The sequence below is a fragment of the Protopterus annectens genome, chromosome 17.part0 (assembly GCF_019279795.1).
Source record: "Protopterus annectens isolate FY-2018-M chromosome 17.part0, PAN1.0, whole genome shotgun sequence".
NCBI classification, from domain to species: Eukaryota; Metazoa; Chordata; order Ceratodontiformes; family Protopteridae; genus Protopterus; species Protopterus annectens.
The window spans coordinates 311,288,618-311,309,455 of record NC_056751.1 but is presented as its reverse complement, the minus strand read 5'-3'; the positions used below and the strand labels follow the sequence as shown (position 1 = coordinate 311,309,455).

General features: G+C 44.5%; 1 protein-coding gene across 2 annotated transcripts in view; it reads right to left on the bottom strand.

The window, feature by feature from the left end:
* Positions 1–20,838, bottom strand: part of LOC122791676 (cat eye syndrome critical region protein 2 homolog) — an 874,492-nt gene that overhangs the window by 561,591 nt on the left and 292,063 nt on the right. The gene's annotated exons all lie outside the window — the stretch shown is intronic.

Sequence of the window (20,838 nt, the reverse complement as noted above, 5' to 3'; positions counted from 1 at the left end):
GGCTCTGAATGTCCAGCATGGCTCGGAGAAGGAACAATAGAGGGTACAATTGGTACAAGTAGACTCCGGGACCAAATGGGTTGAAGCCGAAAATAATTTAGTTAGTGCTGGCGACTTCAAGAGTGTACGCACCACCCGTTCCATGTCATTGTCAGATAAGCTCCTGGTGGACCTGGAGGATAGGGATGGAGAATGAGACCTGTGCAGAATGGGAGATCTCAGTATCGGAGAAACCGGTGAAATATCCATGGACCGGCTCCGAGAGGAGGTATCTTGCAGCTCCGAGGACTTTGGAACCGAAGAACCAGGCTTGTCAATTAGTATAACCTCCGATGGCTCCAAGGAATGTGGAGGCAAGGAGGTAGTGGCCTTAGAAATTTTTGGTAACTTGACTGGCAGCTCCAACTGAGTCGATGTTGCAGGTGATTGTCTCTTATGGGTCTTTTCCTTTTTGGAAGAAGGAGAAGAAGAAGAACCGTGGATAGATCCTTCAAAAGTTGGCTTTAAGAGCCCTTTAAGGATCAGTTTGTTTATCCTTTCTTGTAGAACCCTGGCACTGAAGGAGTGACAAAAAGTACAGTTGGGTATACTTACCATAATGTAGATGTTCGAGTGTATTCACTGTTGCGGTCATTACATTTGGGTAATCTGCTGGCAGGTTGCCCTCAGTCGGCCTGAATAACAAAGTCTTGGGTCCTGCGTCAGTTGCTGTCTCCTATTCCATGACGTCAGGCCATCAAGGGTATAAAACATGCAGCCAACGCCATTTTAATCAGTTTTTCTTGCCCCAGATGTCAGGTGCCCCCCAAATGGTGAGCAAATATATATATATATATATATAAACTGTAAATATATAAATGCACCTTAGAAACATAAAATTTACCTTCAACTAAAAGCAAATACACCACAAAGGTTTTTGAGTATAGTGAAGGAAAGAAAAGGTATAGAATGGGGGATGGCGGGTGGGTAACCCAGACTGCAACAGTGAATACACTCGAACATCTACATTTATGGTAAGTGTAAACAACTGTACTATGTTCTTCGTGTTTCACTGTTGCAGTCATTACATTTGTGTAGAATCCCAAAGCTATGGATGGGAGGATGGAACTAAACAGCCTTAGGAGGAGCTATAAAGCCCTGCAGGACTGCAGTGGCAAAGCCTGCCCTAGATTTAGTGAAGAGAGGTAAATGATAATGCTTTATGAACGTATGAACAGAGCTCCAAGTAGCAGCTTCTAGAATGTCTTTGGTTGGGACCCCTCTGAGAAAAGCTGCTGAAGTAGAGGCAGCCCTGGTGGAATGGGATCTGATCCCCTTGGGCACAGGTTTACCATGGTGCAAATAGCAGAAATAAATGCAGTGGCTTATCCATTTAGAAATAGTCTGCTTTGATATAGCCTTTCCCTCTGATCCTGCAGCAAATGCTACCAGTAGTTGCTCAGACTTTCTTAGAGATTTTGTTCTGTTTAAGCAGAATCTTAGTTGTCTGTGTACATCCAATGAATGCAGAATCTGCTCCCCCTTGTTCTGCGTATTTGGAAAAAATGTTAGCAGGTGAATGGTCTGGTTAAGAGCCACACTGGATACCACCTTAGGCATAAATGAAGGGTTTGTCCTGAGGGCCACCCTGTCCAGGTAAAATATAATGAAAGGCTCCACTGCCATGAGAGCCTGTAGTTCTGAAACCCTTCTAGCTAAATTGACTGCCAAAAGAAAAGCTGTCTTCCAAGATAGAAATTGTATATCCGCAGTAGCTGCTGGTTCAAAAGGAGGCAGGGTGAGTTTTTCCAGCACAAAATTGAGGTCCCATGCAGGAGTTGGTGCTCTCCTGGGAGGCCTTAAATTTTTGATCCCTCTGAGATACTGTTTTAGCAGTGGATGAGAAAAGAGGGGAGGCTCTGTGTTGTAATGAGCCAAGATGGCAGAGGCATGGATTTTTATTGAAGAAAAAGATAGGCCCTTGTCAAGCATCTCAGTTAAGTATTGTAAAATCTGAGGAATACTGGGCTTTGCCGTGTCTATTCCTTGTGCTTGGTTCCAAGCACAGAATCTCTTCCATTTATCAGCATAAGATTTCCTAGTACTAGGCCTTCTGGCTTCCAAAATGACATCCATCACAGGTTTACTGAGAGGTGTGGTTTGAATAATTAGTTGATTATCCATGCTGCAAGATTCAGAGTTTGAAGCTGAGTGTGCAGAATTTGATAGTTCTGCTGAGACAGTAGATGAGGTGTTTGAGGCAAGTACCACGGAGGAAGGTGTGACATATTCCTTAGAAGCGGGTACCAGTGTTGGCATGGCCAGTCCGGAGCAATTAGAATCATTTTTGATTTTTCCTGTCTGACTTTTAGTAAGACCTTGGAGAGTAGAGGCAGAGGGGGAAAGGCATAGACTGATAGGTTTTTCCAGCTGAAGGATAGAGCATTCACTTTACATGCTTTTTTGTGATGAGTTCTTGTGCAGAATTTGTCCCATTGATAGTTTTGGGGAGAGGCAAACAGATCTATGTCTGGGCTTCCCTATTTCTGTGTTAACATGCTGAAGACTTGTGGATCCAGTTTCCATTCACGCGGGTCCATAAGATTTCTGCTTAGGTCGTCTGCCAGAATATTTTGCTTTCCTGGCAGGAATTGAGCTTGAAGATGTATTTGGTAAGTCAAGGCAGTGTTCCACAAGGCCATGGCAAGTCTGCAAAGGCGGTAGGAATGTGTACCCCCCTGCTTATGTACCACATAACTGTGGTGTTGTCCGTCTTTATCAGTAGCTGTCCTGGATGAAGTAAGTCCTTGAAGGCTGCCAGAGCATTCTGAACAGCTAGTATTTCTTTCTGGTTGATATGCGGATGCATTTGGTTTGGGCTCCATTTGCCCTGAATGCATCTCCCTGCCAGGTGGGCCCCCCAAGCATAGTCTGATGCATCTGTAGTTAGGGTTTGGGTGGCAGGGGGTAGAGTGAATGACAGTCCCTTGTTTTGGTGACGTGCCTCTGCCCACCAAAGAAACTCCTGTTGTAGGCAGGGAATAAGAGGAATCATTGTTTCCAGGCTGTAACAATGTTGACTCCATAAATTTTTTAGGTACCATTGAAGTTTCCTCATATGCAGTCTCGCATATGGAATTAGTAGAATGCAGGATGCCATGAACCCCAAAGCCTGCAGAATTTGTCTTGCAGATAACTGGGTTTTTGTTGCCATTTGTTTGAAGTATGTTGTCAATTGTATTTGTTTGTCTGGCATGAGGTAAGCCATTTGGGCAGCTGTATTCAAGCTTGCACCCAGGAATGTAATTATATGAGAGGGTACCAGTTGTGATTTCTTTTTGTTTATGGTGTACCCAAGGCATGCTAGAAGCCTTTTTACAAACGCCAGATGTTGAAGAAGAGTGTCCTTGTCCTCTGCCTGAATGAGACAATTGTCCAGATAAGGATAAATTTGAATATTTCTTTGTCTGCAGAATGCAATTACTGGTGCTAGGCACTTTGTAAAGATCCTGGGAGCAAAGGGCAGTGCAGAGAATTGGTAATGCAAAAAACCTGCTTTGAAGCGGAGGTATCTTCCGCAAGATTCCCTTATTGGGATATGCATGTATGCCTCTTAAGTCTAGAGTTACTAACCAAGCATTCTTGCCTAGCATAGGTAGTAGCTGTTGTAAAGTCAACATTTTGAATTTTGGAATGTTCAGGAACGTGTTCAGAATCGATAAGTCCAGTATTGGACGCCATGAATTGTCTTTTTTGGGTACCAAGAAAAGTCTTGAATAAAATCCGTCCTTTTTCCCTTTCTGGTACCGGTTGAATAGCCCCCATATCCATGAGGGACATTACTTGTTTCTGGGCCTCAGCCCACTGGTTTTGAGGCAGATCCGGCCATCCGTTTGGAACTGGCAAAGTATGGAAATGAAATCTGTACCCCTGGGATACTATGTTTAATACCCACTTGTCCTAGGTAATTAACTGCCAATTTTGAGCAAGAAGTGCTAGTTTTCCCCCCAAGGGGGCTGCCAAAAGGTAAATGCTTGGAGATGGTAGAGGAAAGTCGTTGAGACTGCTTCCTGTAGGGTCGTGCTTTGTTGCCTCCAGATTTGGAGGTGGAGGCACCCCATTGCTTTGACCTGTAAGATCCCTGTGATTGATATCTGGATCCTTTTGAGTGCCTGGGTTTGCCCTGAGTGGCTCTGCTGGACACAGGAAAGGACCAATTTTTAGTAGGCCAGTGCCTACTGAACCTGGGTGGCTGCACTTGCAAGAAATCTTTTACAGTTTGCAGAGATTTAGCTTTGTCTTCCATTTTCTTTAAAACCTCTTCTGCCTTATTACCAAACAGAGTATCATGCTGCAAAGGGGCATCCAACAATTTAGCTTTAACATGATCAGGCAGATTTTGCTCCTTGAGCCAGGCATGCTTTCTTATCACAGATCCAGTAACGGCGGCCCTACAGGAGGCCTCCAAGGAATCAAAACCAAATTGCAAAGTATGCTTTCCAACCTGATGTTCATCGTGCATACAGCTGCAGTCATTACAGATGGGTTATCCTGCCATAAGGCGGGTCCTCGGTCGGCCGAATTCCAAAGTATAGGTCCGGCGTCGGTTGTCGTCGCTTCTTCCCTGACGTCAGTGCGGCAGGGGTACATAAGAGGCAGCCGACGCCATTTTCTCCAGTCTTTCTTGCCGCGCGGTGCCCGAAGCAGAAGCAGTTTGCAAGTGCCGGTCGGCCAGCTCCTGAGATTTACGAAAGTATTTCAGCCGAAGTCTTCTTGAAAGCTAAGTACCCCGTTGGAGAAACTTTTCTTGCCTCAGACCGATGTCAGACAAAGTTAATAATTGCATTTCATGTGGGAAGCAAATACCGCATAAGGATTTCCACTCTTTCTGAATACCTTGCTTAGGCCCAGACCACGACGTCTCGGCCTGCCGTTTTTGTGCTAGATTCAACAAGCGCACTATTAAGCACTGGGCAGAGTTCGCCCTTCATTATTTTGGCAAAAAATTTAATTATATCATGTCGTCGGATACTCCGACTCCAGTTTTGAGCAAAAGACGCAAAGATAAGGACCGACATCCGAGGTCCGCACCGACTACTGAGACCACGCTTAGGCCAACTACCGGTTCTCCGGTTCCCAATGAGGCGCCTACGCAGCTCCTGAGTACCGATGACATTACATTACAGGTGACTACAGTACCCCAGGTCGCAGGCTCCTCGGTCCCCATTCCTACTGGAGATACCGACGCCACTCTTGGCGGGGAAACTCAGAATTTAGACAGGCCTGCCATTTCTCAAAGCGTCTTCAGGCCTTCCTCCTTCTCTATTAAATCTTTCACTAAATCTAAAGCAGCCATGAAAACCAAAAAACAAGGTCCTCAGACCTCCTCTCACGGCCCCATGCCAAAAAAGCAGATGCTTAAAATAGTTGAGGATTTGATTACTCTTATCAGTGGTTCTCAACCCCCCTCTGACAAAAGACCCAGATTAGAGGAAGACTATCCTTCCTCAGATCAAGCTTCTATTACCTCAGAACACTCTGAGGACCAGGATTACGCCTATTCCCCTTTCGAAGACTCTGATGCTGAGGAGTCTATTCCCTCGGTCTCCTCCCCTGAGGACTACTCTTTTGGGGAAACACTGCATTCATTGAGGGAACACTTTCACTGGGAAGGCCAAGATTACTCAGATTCCAAGAAAAGCCTCAGGGAATTTCTACTGCTCCCCCAGCATAGGCCCCTGGCTATCCCTCCTGTTTTAGATATTTTGGATGATGTGTACACAGAAGCCAGCCTTAATCCAGATTCTTTACCTCCAGCTCCTGTTAAACCAGACAGGTATTACCGGGTTCCTGATTCTCACCAGTTCCTATATAAAAGCCATACTGCTGACCCAGAAACTATTTCACAGGGTCCCAAGGGAATTACGGCCTCTACTGCTAAAAACCCATTACCTTCAGAGAGAGATTCCTGAGCATTAGAAAGGTGGGGGAAAAAGGTGTATACCTCGGCCACTTTAACCATGAGGGCATTAAACTGTCAATTCCATATGTTAAAGTATCAACAGTTTTTGTTATCTCAGTTGAAAAGCAAAATGATACAACCAGAACAACCAGATTTGAAAGAGTTGCAGGATTTGTTGCATGGTGCAGAGCAAGTGGGTAAACATACCTTGCAGTGTGGTTTTGATGCCTTAGAGGCCTCATGTAGAGCTGCTGTTACGGGGTCTGTTATACGTAGGCATGCTTGGCTCAAAGAGCAAACCTTACCAGATCATGTCAAAGCTAAATTATTAGATGCACCTCTTCAAAAGGATGTATTGTTTGGTGTTAAAGCTGAGGAGGTACTAAAGAAAATGGAGGAAAAAGCGAAATCAATGCAAACAGTGAAAGATTTCCTGCAGGTACAACCTCCACGTTTCAGCAGAAACTGGCCTTCAAAAAATTGGCCCTTTCCAGCCACGGACAGACCTCAAAGGGGCAGATACAGACGCCCAAGGGGTAGAGGGCAACCTCAAGGATCTTACAGAGCCAGACAGTGGCAAGCACCAACCCCAAGAGGTGGAGAAGATAGATCACAGTCATTTAGAAAACAGACACAATGACTTCCCCCTACACCTGCCAAGCAAAGCTTTAATGGCAGCACCTTTGGGCGGAAAACTGGCATTATTCTCAAAAAAATTGGCATATTGTTACAAAAGACAAATGGATTCTGGACATTATAGACAGAGGCTACAGGTTCCACTTTCACACCCTTCCAAAAATGAGAGGCATGCCAAACCTGCCACAAAATCAAAGGGCAGAGGCACAAAAACAAACTTCCGCTCTCATGGACATGAAAGCGATTCAAGAGGTACCTGCAAAAGAACAAGGTCAAGGGTTTTATTCCAGACTATTCCTGGTACCAAGGAAAGACAAAGATTGGAGACCTATCTTAGACCTATCCATCTTAAACACATATCTACAGGTGCCAAAATTCAAGATGCTCACATTACAGCAGCTTCTTCCCATGCTGGGCAAGGAGTCTTGGCTGGTAACATTGGACCTCAAGGAGGCATATCTGCATGTCCCTATCAGACAAGATTGCAGAAGATACCTCAGATTTCTTGCAGGTTCAACCCATTACCAATTCTCTGCATTGCCCTTTGGCTTATCTACTGCGCCCAGGGTGTTTACGAAATGCCTGGCATCAGTAATCACCTTCTGCAGACTACAAGGAATACAAATCTACCCATATCTGGACGACTGCCTGATCCAAGCGGACAGCAAGGACATACTATTGCAGCACCTGGCGTTTGTAATAAAACTGTTAAACTTCCTGGGATACACAGTCAACAAAAAGAAATCAAAACTAATACCCTCTCAACAAATAATTTTCCTGGGTGCCAGCTTGAATACAACCACCCAGATGGCCTACCTCACACCAGACAAACAAGGGCAACTGTCTCAATACTTCAGCAAAATGGCAACCTTCACCAGGCTAACTGCAAGGAAAGTCCTGCAGGCTCTGGGATTCATGGCATCTTGCATCCTACTAATCCCATGTGCAAAGCTGCATATGAGGAAGCTTCAATGGTACCTAAAAAACTTATGGTCTCAACACAGCCACAATTATACCACTCATTCCATGCCTTCAAAAGGAATTTTTGTGATGGGCTCAAGCATGCCAAAGAAACACAGGTCTCCCTTTCTGTGTACCTCAAGCAACTCAAATCATCACAACAGACGCCTCAGACTACGCCTGGGGAGCAGACATGGCAGATCAGTGCATTCAGGGAAAATGGTCCCAAAAAGAGAAGCACCTACACATCAACCAAAAGGAAATGCTAGCCGTGCAAAATGCTATTATGACCTTCAAAGACCTACTGCATCCAGGCCAGCTATTGATAAGGACAGACAACACCACAGTGATGTGGTACATAAACAAACAGGGGGGAACTCATTCATACCCCCTGTGCAGGCAAGCCATGACCCTATGGAACACAGCACTGGAATTGCAAATTCAACTACAGGCACAATTCCTGCCAGGGAAGGAAAACACACTGGCAGACAAGACAACCTAAGCAGAAATATGACAGATCCACACGAATGGAAGTTGCATCCTCAAGTTTTCACAAAGATAACTCAGGCATGGGGACAGCCAGACAGATCTTTTTGCTACCCACAAAAATTACCAGTTGAAAAAATTTTATTCAAGGACCTATCATCCACAGACCTGGAAAGTGGACGCACTCTCTTTCAATTGGACAACATTGACAGTTTATGCCTTCCCGCCTCTTCCTCTACTGCCCAAAGTTCTCTTAAAAGCCAGAGCAGAGAGGCCGCAAATGATTCTCATTGCTCCAGACTGGCCAAGACAACACTGGTATCCGCTCCTGAAGAGCCTGACACATTCCCCACCATGGATCCTACCTCTAGTCCCTCTTCTGTTGTCCCAGCACAACTACAAAACTCTTCACAGCCAGCTCAAAACCCTAAATCTAGCTGCATGGAGAATTCCTTGATTTCCCAACAGACTCTACTCTCCAAGGAGGTGCAGGATGTCATCTTAGAGGCCAGAAGACCTTCTACTAGAAAAGCCTACTACGCCAAATGGAAACGATTTTGTGCCTGGAATCAAGAAAAGGGCCAGAATCCTTGGGTAATAAATATACCTCAAATTTTACAGTACCTAGCTGAGATGTTAAATAGTGGACTTTCCTTCTCCTCCATCAAGATCCACGCTTCAGCCATTTCTGCACAATACAACACAGATCCTCCTTTATTCTCACATCCTCTCTTAATGCAGTTCCTCAGAGGGGCAAAAAATATAAAACCCCCAAGGAAACCACCAGTCCCTGCTTGGGACCTCAACTTCGTATTGGAAAAGCTGACCTTTCCTCCCTTTGAGCCAGCTTCTTCAACAGAACTACAGTACTTGTCATGGAAAACAGCCTTTCTTCTGGCTATCACCTCAGCACGCAGGGTTTCGGAGCTACAGGCCCTCATGGCTGTGCAACCATTCATCATTTTCCAGCAGGACAGAGTTTCCTTACGAACCAACCCTACCTTTATGCCAAAGGTAGTATCCAGTGTAGCTTTGAATCAGACTATCCACTTACCTACCTTTTATCCAAATCCACAAAACAAAGGGGAAAGACTACTACATTCCTTGGACATTCACAGACAACTTCGTTATTATTTAGACAGGACAAAGCCATTCAAGAAATCTGAGCAACTCTTTGTGTCCTATACTACAGGTGCTCAAGGAAAGGCTATTTCCAAACAGACAATTTCAAAATGGATAGCCCACTGCATACGCTTTTGTTACTCAATTCATGGAAAAACTGTGCCTGCATGCATCAGATCCCACTCCACCAGGGCCACAGCTACCTCTGCAGCTTTCCTCAGGGGGGTCCCTACCAAGGACATTTTGGAAGCAGCCACTTGGAGTTCAGTGCACACTTTCTCCAAGCACTATCACCTTCCACTATACTCTAAATCTGGAGCGGGTTTTGCCACAGCAGTCTTGCAGGGCATCCTCGCTCCTCCTAGTTCCACTTAGTGTCTACCACCCTTACTTAGCTTTGGGATTCTTCCCATCTGTAATGACTGCAGCTGTATGCAAGATGAACATAGTACAGTTTTGTACCTACCATAAATGTAGATGTTCGAGTGCTCATACAGCTGCAGTCCAGGTTACCCCCCCTCTGTCCCCTCTTAGGACAGGCCTTATGACAAACACCTTATCATACAACCTTTTTGGGGTATTCTCTTATGGAGTATTTGCTTGCAACTACTGTTTTTTGATTATTCTATATTGCATGTTTGCATAACATTATGTTTTGCCTTCCTTCTGGGGGCACTTGACATCTGGGGCAAGAAAAACTGAAGAAAATGGCGTTGGCTGCCTCTTATGTACCCCTGCCGCACTGACGTCAGGGAAGAAGCGACGACAACCGACGCTGGACCTAGACTTTGGAATTCGGCCGACCGAGGACCCGCCTGAAGGCAGGATAACCCATCTGTAATGACTGCAGCTGTATGAGCACTCGAACATCTACATTTATGGTAGGTACAAAATTGTACTTTCTGCTGAATGCAATAAATCCTGTAACTCTTTATTTTCCACACAATCAGAAATCAACATCATTTTCTGTTTCAGTAAGCCCATAACATGCTGTTGATATTTAAGCATATGAAACTGGCAGTTTAAAGCCCTGATTGCCAAGGTTGCAGACGTATAAACCTTCTTACCCCATCTATCCAGCGCCCTGGAATCTCTATCAGAAGGGGTAGGCTTTTTGGCTGTAGAAGCCTTAACACCCTTGGGACCCTGAGAAATAGTCTCAGGATCAGGAGCAGGATTTTTGAAAAGAAATTTGTGGGAGTCAGGAACTCTGTAATATCTGTCTGGCTTACTAGGAGCCGGAGGCAGGGAATCAGGAGCCATGCTTGATTCCGAGAACACATCAACAATTTATTCAGAGAAGTCCTGACTCTTCCAGTGAAAATGTTCCCTTAAAGTATGCAACGTCTCTCCAAAAGAGTAATCCTCAGGAGGAGATGCAGATGGAATGGATTCCTCTGCATCAGAATCCTCATAAGGTGGGATAGAAAATTCCTGATCAGAAGAGGAATCAGAAGAAATGGAAACCTGATTTGAAGATTCATAGTCAGTGCCTTGCCTAGGCCTCTTAGCAGGGTGGGGGGGGGGGGGTCCCTGATCAAGGTAATTAAATCCTCAACCATTTTGATCATTTGTTTTTTAGGCATAGGGGCCTGAGCATGTGGCTCATGTGTCATTTTTTTAGACATAGAAGTTGTTTTCGACCTTGTTTTTATTGATGGCGTCAGTTTAATATAAAAATGTTGAGGCCTGAAAACATCCTCAGAAGCCAGTGTCTGCTCAGCGGCTCTGTAACCATCCAAGGGAGAGACATCCGCGGGTTCAATACTTTGCAAATCTCGCGACATACCGGACTCTGAATGGGTCTCGGTAGAGGCCTGAGACTGAAAAGTAGCGGGTATCAGGGGCTGCGAAAGCGCCTCACTGAGTACCGGCGAATCGGCGACTGGCTTAGGAGAAGCTTCGTCGTCGGTTTTGGACCTCGACGGTCTGTCTCTGTCTTTTTCCTTGCGTTTTTTTGTGAACTCCGGTAGTCGAACTACTAACCGATGACATTTCAGGGTAGTTAAATCTTGAACCAAAATATTTAGAGGCAAAAATATACTGACACTTAATAGTGCGTTGGTTAAATTTAGCACAAAACAGACAGTAAGGCACGTTGTGATCAGGGCCTAGGCAAGGAATAAGTACAAATGAAAATCCTTATGAGGTACTTGCTTCCCACAAGTAATGCAATTATTAACTTTTACTGACATCGGTAAGGAGAAAGAAAAAGTTTCCCCAACGGGGTACTTAGCTTTAGTTTGAAGACTTCTGTTCTGAAACTCGAAAATGAAAATTTCAGGAGTCGGCCGACTGGCACTTGCGAACTGCTTCTGCTTCGGGCACCGCGTGGCAAGAAAGACTGATTAAAATGGCGTCGGCTGCATGTTTTATACCCCTGACGACCTGACGTCATGGAAGAGGAGACAGCAACCGACGCAGGACCCAAGACTTTGTTATTCAGGCCGACTGAGGGCAACCTGCCAGCAGATTACCCAAATGTAATGATTGCAACAGTGAAACACGAATAACATCGTACAATCCTCTTGTAAATGAATTACTCCAAGGCAATACACACATATGACATGACCGTCTGTGATAGACATTTTTTGTGAACACTTCTGGCATTTTTTAAAGCCTGAAGGCTTATGTTCCCTCTCTTTTGGGTCTTTAGACATGATAAAGATAAGACCACAGTATAATAACAAGAAATTTTACTACTGAACTACTTAAGCTAAACTGAGTAGTTAACTACGGGAAACACGAAAGAGACAGACAACAAGGGAGTAAAATAGGGCCTCTAACTCAAATGTCCCTATTTCCCACACAAAACAACACACTAACTACAAGCCCTCTAACTAAAACGGGCGAAGAGCTCTCTAACTTAAACGAGCTACTAATTAACTACGACAAGACACAACAACCACTACAAAGGTGTAGTTAGGCCTACGAAACAATGGCCAAAAGCAGCACCAATGGGAATAAAGCTATAACTATGTAACTACAGCAAGAAAAAACACAACAATTTACATATTACTAAATACTACGCTATTGATTATAAAATAGAACAGGATTACATGTTCTAAAAAGAAATATGAAGAACATTTTTCACAACTTTGCCATGGCCAAGATGAGCGCATCCAACCTCGTAAAGTGGCAAACGAGTTCTGGGGAATTACACCACTGCATTATGGGATACCTACTTGCCACAAGCCAAGTTTGAGTCTTTCAGCTGTGTATTCGGCCGAGTCAGAGCCAAGAATCAGCTCCGAACCCATCACTGTAAGAATGAAGGCGAGGACAACATTACATCCTCTGATACTGGAGCAGAAAAGGGGTCTAGATACTGAGAAGATGTCTAAATGGAAAATCCTTTCCATTTGCTCTTACATATTTTCTGAGTAGACTGTTTCTGGAAAGTTAATAAGATACGGACCACTGCTTGTGAAATGCAGAGATCTGAGACTCAGGAGATTTGGACTGAGGCTGGTTGGATAGATGGGAAAGTAGATGCAGTTTTGGATCCAAGACCCAGAGAAATTCTTTCAGAAAGTACAGTTTTGTACCTACCATAAATGTAGATGTTCGAGTGTTCATACAGCTGCAGTCATAACAGATGGGTTATCCTGCCGTCAGGCGGGTCCTCGGTCGGCAGTATTCCAAAGTCTAGGTCCAGCGTAGGTTGTCGTCGCTTCTTCCCTGACGTCAGTGCGGCAGGGGTATAAAAGAGCCAGCCGACGCCATCTTCTTCAGTTTTTCTTGCCCCAGATGTCAGGTGCCCCCAGAAGGAAGGCAAAACATAAACTTATGTAATCATGCAATATAGAATAATCAAAAAACAGTAGTTGCAAGCAAATACACCATAAAAGAATACCCCAAATAGGTTGTATGAGAAGGTGTTTGTCATAAGGCCTGTCCTAAGAGGGGATGGAGGGGGGGGAAACCTGGACTGCAGCTGTATGAGCACTTGAACATCTACATTTATGGTAGGTACAAAACTGTACTATGTTCATCGTGCATACAGCTGCAGTCATAACAGATGGGAAGAATCCCAAAGCTAAGTAGGGGTGGCAGGCACTAAGTGGAACTAGGAGGAGCAAGGATGCCCTGCAAGACAGCTGTGGCAAATCCGCTCTAGATTTAGAGTAAAGTGGAAGGTGATAGTGTTTGGAGAAAGTGTGCACTGAACTCCAAGTGGCTGCTTCCAAAATGTCCTTGGTAGGAACCCCCCTGAGGAAAGCTGCAGAGGTAGCTGTGGCCCTTGTGGAGTGGGATCTGATGCTTGAAGGCACAGCTTTTCCATGAAATGAGTAACAAAAGCGTATGCAGTGGGCTATCCATTTTGAGATTGTCTGTTTGGAGATGGCCTTTCCTTGAGCACCTGTAGCATAGGACACAAAGAGTTGCTCGGATTTCCTGAATGGCTTTGTCCTGTCCAAATAATAATGAAGTTGTTTGTGAATGTCCAAGGAATGCAGTAGTCTTTCCCCTTTGTTTTGTGGGTTAGGGTAAAAGGTAGGTAAGTGGATAGTCTGATTCAAGGTTACACTGGATACTACCTTTGGCATAAAGGTAGGGTTGGTTCGTAAGGAAACTCTGTCCTGATGGAAAATGATGAAAGGTTGCACAGCCATGAGGGCCTGTAGTTCCGAAACCCTGCGTGCTGAGGTGATAGCCAGAAGAAACGCTGTTTTCCATGACAAGTATTGTAGTTCTGTTGAAGCAGCTGGCTCAAAGGGAGGAAGGGTCAGCTTTTCCAATATGAAGTTGAGGTCCCAAGCAGGTACTGGTGGTTTCCTTGGGGGTTTTATATTCTTTGCCCCTCTGAGGAACTGTCTTAAGAGAGGATGAGAGAATAAAGGAGGATCTGTGTTGTATTGTGCAGAAATGGCTGAAGCGTGGATTTTGATGGAGGAGAAGGAAAGTCCACTGTTTAACATCTCAGCTAGGTACTGTAAAATTTGAGGTAAATTTATTACCCAAGGATTCTGGCCCTTTTTCTGATTCCAGGCACAAAATCGTTTCCATTTGGCGGAGTAGGCTTTTCTAGTAGAAGGTCTTCTGGCCTCCAAGATTACATCCTGCACCTCCTTGGAGAGGAGGGTCTGTTGGGAAATCAAGAGATTCTCCATGCAGCTAGATTTAGGGTTTTGAGCTGGCTGTGAAGAGTTTTGAAGTTGTGCTGGGACAACAGAAGAGGCACTAGAGGTAGGATCCATGGTGGGGAATGTGTCAGGCTCTTCAGGAGCGGATACCAGTGTTGTCTTGGCCAATCTGGAGCAATGAGAATCATTTTCGGCCTCTCTGCTCTGGCTTTTAACAGAACTTTGGGCAGCAGAGGAAGAGGCGGAAAGGCATAGACTGTCAACACTGTCCAATTGAAAGAAAGTGCGTCCACTTTCCAGGCCTGTGGATGATAGGTCCTTGAACAAAATTTTTCAATCGGTAATTTCTGTGGGTAGCAAAGAGATCTATGTCTGGCTGTCCCCATGCCTGAGTTATCTTTGCAAAAACTTGAGGATGCAACTTCCATTCGTGTGGATCTGTCATATTTCTGCTTAGGCTGTCTGCCAGTGTGTTTTCCTTCCCTGGCAGGAATTGTGCCTGAAGTTGGATTTGCAATTCCAGAGCTGTGTTCCATAGGGTCATGGCTAGTCTGCACAGGGGGTATGAATGAGTTCCCCCTGTTTGTTTATGTACCACATCACTGTGGTGTTGTCTGTCCTTATCAATAGCTGGCCTGGATGCAGTAGGTCTTTGAAGGCCATAATAGCATTTTGCACTGCTAGCATTTCCTTTTGGTTGATGTGTAGGTGCTTCTCTTTTTGGGACCATTTTCCCTGAATGCACTGATCTGTCATGTGTGCCCCCCAGGCGTAGTCCGAGGCGTCTGTTGTGATGATTTGAATTGCTTGAGGTACGCAGAAAGGGAGACCTATGTTTCTTTGGCATGCTTGAGCCCACCACAAAAATTCCTTTTGAAGAGATGGAATGAGTGGTATAATTGTTTCCAAACTGTGGCTGTGTTGAGACCATAAGTTTTTTAGGTACCACTGAAGTTTCCTCATATGCAGCTTTGCACATGGGATCAGAAGGATGCAAGATGCCATGAATCCCAGAGCCTGCGGGACTTTCCTTGCAGTCAGCCTGGTGAAGGTTGCCATTTTGCTGAAGTATTGAGATAGTTGCCCTTGTTTGTCTGGCGTGAGGTAGGCCATCTGGGTGGTTGTATTCAAGCTGGCACCCAGGAAAATTATTTTTTGAGAGGGTATTAGTTTTGATTTCTTTTTGTTGACTGTGTATCCCAGAAAGTTCAACAGTTTTATTACAAACGCCAGGTGTTTCAGAAGTATGTCCTTGCTGTCCACTTGGATCAGGCAGTCGTCCAGATATGGGTATATTTGTATTCCTTGAAGTCTGCAGAAGGCAATTACTGATGCCAGGCATTTCGTAAACACTCTGGGCGAAGTAGATAAGCCAAAGGGCAATGCAGAGAATTGATAATGGGTTGAACCTGCAAGAAATCTGAGGTATCTTCTGCAATCTTGTCTGATAGGGACATGCAGGTATGCCTCCTTGAGGTCCAATGTTACCAGCCAAGACTCCTTGCCCAGCATGGGAAGAAGCTGCTGTAATGTGAGCATCTTGAATTTTGGTACCTGTAAATATGTGTTTAGGATGGATAGGTCTAAAATAGGTCTCCAATCTTTGTCTTTCCTTGGTACCAGGAATAGTCTGGAATAAAACCCTTGACCTTGTTCTTTTGCAGGTACCTCCTGAATAGCTTTCATGTCCATGAGAGGTGAAATTTGTTTTTGTGCCTCTGCCCTTTGATTTTGTGGCAGGTTTGGCATGCCTCTCATTTTTTGGAAGGGTGTGAAAGTGGAATCTGTAGCCTCTGTCTATAATGTCCAGAATCCATTTGTCTTTTGTGACAATATGCCAATTTTTTGAGAATAATGCCAGTTTTCCGCCCAAAGGTGCTGCCATTAAAGCTTTGCTTGGCAGGTAAAGGGGGAAGTCATTGTGTCTGCTTTCTGAATGACTGTGATCTATCTTCTCCACCTCTTGGGGTTGGTGCTTGCCATTGTCTGGCTCTGAATGATCCTTGAGGTTGCCCTCTACCCCTCGGGCGTCTGTATCTGCCTCTTTGAGGTCTGTCCGTGGCTGGAAAGGACCAATTTTTGAAGGCCAGTTTCTGCTGAAACGTGGAGGTTGTACCTGCAGGAAATCTTTCACTGTTTGCATTGATCTCGCTTTTTCCTCCATTTTCTTCAGTACCTCCTCAGCTTTAACACCAAACAATACATCTTTTTGAAGAGGTGCATCTAGTAATTTAGCTTTGACATGATCTGGTAAGGCTTGCTCTTTGAACCAAGCATGTCTACGTATGACAGACCCTGTAACAGCAGCTCTACATGAGGCCTCTAAAGCATCAAAACCACACTGCAAGGTATGTTTACCCACTTGCTCTGCACCATGCAACAAATCCTGCAACTCTTTTAAATCTGGTTGTTCTGGTTGTGTCATTTTGCTTTTCAACTGAGATAACAAAAACTGTTGATACTTTAACATATGGAACTGACAGTTTAATGCCCTCATGGTTAAAGTGGCCGAGGTACACACCTTTTTCCCCCACCTTTCTAAAGCTCTGGAATCTCTCTCTGAAGGTAATGGATTTTTAGCAGTAGAGGCCTTAATTCCCTTGGGACCCTGTGAAATAGTTTCTGGGTCAGCAGTATGGTTTTTGTATAGGAACTGGTGCGAATCAGGAACTCGGTAATACCTGTTTGGTTTAACAGGAGCTGGAGGTAAAGAATCTGGGTTGAGGCTGGCTTCTGTGTACACATCATCTAATATATCTAAAACAGGAGGGATAGCCAGGGGCCTATGCTGGGGGAGCAAGAGAAAATCCCTGAGCCTTTTCTTGGAATATGAGTAATCTTGGCCTTCCCAGTGAAAGTGTTCCCTCAAAGTATGTAGGGTTTCCCCAAAAGAGTAGTCCTCAGGGGAGACGAGGAATAGACTCCTCTGCATCAGAGTCTTCAAAAGGAGAATAGATATAGTCCTGGTCCTCAGAAAGTTCAGAGGTAATAGAGGCTTGATCTGAGGAAGGGGAGTCTTCCTCTAATCTGGGCCTTTTGTCCGAGGGGGGTTGAGAACCCCTGATAAGAGTAATCAAATCCACAGCCATTTTGAGCATCTGTTTTTTAGGCATGGGGCCTTGAGAGGGGGTCTGAAGTCCCTGTTTTTTGGTTTTTATGGCTGCTTTAGATTTTGTGAAAGCTTTAATAGAGAAGGAGGAAGACCTGAAGACACCTTGAGAAATGGCAGGCCTGTTTAAACTCTGAGTTTCCCCGCCAAGAGTGGCGTCGGTATCTGTAGTTGGAATGGGGACCGAGGAGCCTGCGACCTCGGGTACTGAAGACACTGGTAATGAAGTGTCATCGGTTCTCAGGGGCTGCGTAGGTGCCTCACTGAGAACCAGAGAACCGGTAGTCGGCCTTAGCGTGGTGTCAGTAGAAGTCGCGGACCTCATATGTCGGTCCTTATCTTTGCGTCTTTTACTCAAAACTGGAGTCGGAGTATCCGACAACATAATATAATTAAATTTTTTACCAAAATAGTGAAGGGCGAACTCCGCCCGATGCTTAATAGTGCGTTTGTTGAATCTAGCACAAAAACGGCAGGCCGAGACGTTGTGGTCTGGGCCTAAGCAAGGAATACAGAAAGAGTGGAAATCCTTATGCGGTATTTGCTTCCCACATGAAATGCAATTATTAACTTTGTCTGACATCGGTCTGAGGCAAGAAAAGTTTCCCCAACGGGGTACTTAGCTTTCAAGAAGACTTCGGCTGAAATATTTTCGTAAATCTCAGGAGCTGGCCGACCGGCACTTGTGAACTGCTTCTGCTTCGGGCACCGCGCGGCAAGAAAGACTGAAGAAGATGGCGTCGGCTGGCTCTTTTATACCCCTGCCGCACTGACGTCAGGGAAGAAGTGACGACAACCGACGCCGGACCTAGACTTTGGAATTTGGCCGACCGAGGACCCGCCTGATGGCAGGATAACCCATCTGTTATGACTGCAGCTGTATGCACGATGAACATCAGACTTCAGCAGGGGAAAACAGACTTGCCTAGACCACAAGAAATCAAGAGAATTACAGTAAATCTGCATCAAACTGCTTTCTGGAGGAATCTAGGGATAGAACGATGGGGGTGGGGAGGTCAGGCACTAACAGACCAGAGTGACTTTTGGAGGGTAGCCCTCTGGGGATAACAGGGCAAAGTACCTGCTGCATTTCTTGTTGGCTGGAGGAGCAAAGAGATCACAGCAGTTTGTGCACTGGTGACTGAAAACTTGTTAAATCACTGCCGAGTTGAGAGACCACACATGAGGCAACAAAATAGTTCTGCTCAGCTTATCAGATAGGCAGTTTGCTCTCCCCAAAATGTGTATTGCTACTAGAATGCAATGAGAATCCAATGCCCATTGCCAAACCCTCAATGCCTCTATGCAAAGGAAGTAGGATTTGATACCTCCCTGTTTATTTATGTACCAAACCACTAATATGCTGCCTCTTTCAATCAAGATCACCCCACGGGAAAAGAGGTCCTGAAATTGCTCCAGCAGGACTGCTGTCGTCTCCTAAACAATAATGTGAAGACTGGCCTGTTTGCATCCATACTCCTTCGACCATCCTCCCCTTGAAATGCCCCCACCACCACCACTGTAGACAGGAGGCGTCCATGCTGACTGTCGTTACTGGGGAAGGCCAAAGAAAGGGGTGACCTAGAAGAAGGTATGGAGTGTATAGCCACTTGGTTAGATGTGTCCTGCAGGTCGAAGTTATACAGAATGGAAGGGATGGGGGGGGGTGACAGTTATTGAATCCCTAAATGACTTAGCTATCCTGCAGGAAGATTTGTGCCAAATAAATATCTGGTGCAAGAAGCATGGTCTGAAACTAAATGCCAAAAAATGCATTACCGTATCCTTTGGGTAATCTACTCCAGGGGAACCAACGCATTAATAATATACCCCTGAGAGTTGACCCAGTTGTTCAGGATTTGGGAACATATGTGGACAGTGACCTAATGTTCGATCAACACGGTGTATCCATTGTTGTAAGAAAGTCCTTCTATATTGCAAAGCTTATAAACAAAGGGATTTTAACTAGATCTATAGATGTCATTGCCCCCCCCCGTTACTCAGCCCTCATTAGGCAAGTTATTGAGTATAATGCCCCCTTGGCATGTATCTGTCCAGACACATGCAACAACGGAACACCCACAGAGATACCTTTCTAAAAGGATACAAGGCCTAAACAATATGTCCTACACTGGCTGCCTTACAGCCATATCACTATACTTGGTATCCTACAGACAGCTAAGAGGTGACCTGTGTCTGGCATACAATGCATCCTTCGACCCAATACTGAAGGACGTATTGCATATCAGCAAGTCAAATGGCATCAGAAATACTCAGTCTAGGATCTAAACTTCTTCTGCAATATTCATAGAATGTTTGAAGGGATAGGTATTCCTCAAACAGAATACCACTGCTCTGGAAAAGACTCCCCATCCACTTAAAACAAAGCTTATTCTTGTTCATATTTAACAGCAACTTGGAAATTACAGCAGGACTGCCCCCTGTACTACCAATGGATACAGGCAGCTCCTAAATTCTCCCATGCATGGGTCCGCTCAAATTATCTATGGTATGATCCCAGTTATTTTCACTGGAGGTAATATCAACTATGGGATGGGTAAAGCCAATCTAACACCAAATGGGATAAGTTAATTCAAACACCAAAAGGGAAATTGGCTAGGCTTGAAATGGCCTGCAAGGGCAGATAGCCTGGTACTTTTCTATGAACCTACAGCAACTGAATGCATTACATGCAGTAAGGGCAGCACTTCTTACTCTCTCCTTTGGCTCTGTTCCCTGGCAGCAGCTTGTGTTGAATGCATAAGGAACAACACTTTCTATTAAATTTAATGCATGCTGCAGATAGAATGCAGACATTAAAACTGGGTTTGAGGAAAAAAAATTTAAATTTGTGAAGATGGCTATTTCAAGATTTAAATTTGGGAAGCACCCAGAAAAATGGCTCAGCTAAGAGATCTGATCCACAGAGAGACAGAAAGAAAGAAAAATGCTTTTTTATAGCCTGTTACAGAAAATCATACTTCTTAGCAACACCATTCTTACGACTGGTACCTTGCATTGTGGGTTCCATAATCTCGCAAATATTGCTTATTTTCCCTCATATTTTTACCCTTTCTCAGTTAAAATTTTTGATTTTCTGGTAAATCACTGAGAATTACAGCCAGTCAGCAATGCCAGACATTAAGAGTTGTATGCTTCTACAAGATCATGCAAAAACATGTCATTCTATTAACTCTTTATCCTGACCAAAGGGATGAATAAAGTGCATTTGTTCCTATGTTTGCACAATCTGAGTACATTTGAGTACTTAACATGATGTTTTTTCCAAATAAAAAGTTTTACATTATCAGAAATGTTGCAAAACTTTTTTGTTTGTTGGAAAAATTTCAATTTGCCCAATATCATTGCACATTTTTGTTGGTCTTTTGACAGTTGAGAAGACTACAGCACTTTTCAGCATTTTAACTTTTACCTATTCTTCATTTCTATCATTAACTCAATACCTCACTTTATAAAGCAAACCTGGTACAAAATAC